Genomic DNA, 1,495 nt, shown 5'->3' on the forward strand with positions numbered 1-1,495 from the left:
AAACAAAGATGATGTTTGCATTTCTGGCCTGAGTAACTAAGGAGTGAAGCTGGCCTGTATGGAAAAGGTAGGTGATTGGGGGGAGAGTATTTTCTGACTTAAGATCCCCCTTGTGACTCTGCATCTTTGAGGCAACACTTTGGCTCTTTCTACCACGTCAGAAATTGAGATGCCAGCGTGCTCTCTCAATGAACACACAGGTGTACTAGAGAGCTTCCAGATAAGCACAGAAGGAGAAATGGCAAAGACATCTTGATCCTGGGGCATGCCAGTAGAGTAGGATGAGACAAAGATGGCATCTAAAGGGAGGGACTTAAGCTTGCAGGCAGGAAAAGGCCACAGGAAGCGTCTCAAAGATCCATGCTGCAGAACCTAAGGGACTCACTTCCTCTGAGCCATCTCATGTCTTGCTGTTGGTGCGTATGCGCTCATGGGTGTGGGCATATGCATGTTACAATGTGATGTAGAGGTTGGAGGACAACTTCCGGATGTTGACCCTCAGCTTTTTGCTCCGTTTGAGGCAGAGTCTCCTGTCATTTACCACTGTATACAACAAGCTAGCTGGCCTTGGCAGGTCAAAGCCTCTCCTGCCTTAAATTTCAAATGGTTGCCCCAGGCTTAGAGGCTTTTGCACAGCTGCTGCCTCTGGCCTTTTTTTGGGTGGGAGGGCTAGTTCTGGGGATCTAAACTTAGGTTATGAGGCTTGTGCAGCAAGTGTGTTTATCTATTGACCCATTCCTCCAGCCCTGACTTACTCATATTATTGAGTTTTCTCTTACTGCTGTAACTCGGGTTATATTTTTGGCCTCCTTTTGTTAATGCTGAAAGAGAAGTTTTATGTCTTCCTTCAGCCTGTGCACTGCTCATAGGTTAGGCGCTTTGGGTGTGGCAGCTCATGTTTCTTCAGAACTTTGATGGACTCTTGTGCATGACGTTACAGTCATTACAATTTCAAAATTAGCTTAGCCATTGCTTTAATCATTTCTCATTTTGCTTCTAAATTTTTTTCTTGATCGAGCTTAGTGGGGTTGATGTCATATCACATTAGACAGCAACCTTACTTTATGTTTTGTTATTAAATTCAAAGTAATGGTGAACTAGTTGATGGTTTCAGTCTTCCGAATACACACCATGTCTTGCAGTATATAGAAAGGTACAACATTTAACTAATAGTTTTTCTTTTTATTAATAGAATATTTTTTGTTGATAATTTTATTCACATAAATAATGTATCCTGATTATAGCCACACTCAGCTAGTGTTGAAATAGGAGCGGCGGAGCTGCGTCCCCTGCACCCAGCCGCCCACATGGCTAGCTTAGCTTATGCCCCGAAATAATTACACGGAAACTGTGTTCTTTTAAACACTGCCTGGCCCCAATAGTTCCAGCTTCTTATTGGCTAGCTCTTACATATTGATCTAACCCATTTCTATTATTCTGTGTAGTCCACAAGCTGGCTTATCAGGAATGATCTTAGCCTGCATCTGCCTGGAGT

The sequence above is a fragment of the Microtus ochrogaster genome, chromosome 16 (assembly GCF_000317375.1).
Source record: "Microtus ochrogaster isolate Prairie Vole_2 chromosome 16, MicOch1.0, whole genome shotgun sequence".
NCBI classification, from domain to species: Eukaryota; Metazoa; Chordata; class Mammalia; order Rodentia; family Cricetidae; genus Microtus; species Microtus ochrogaster.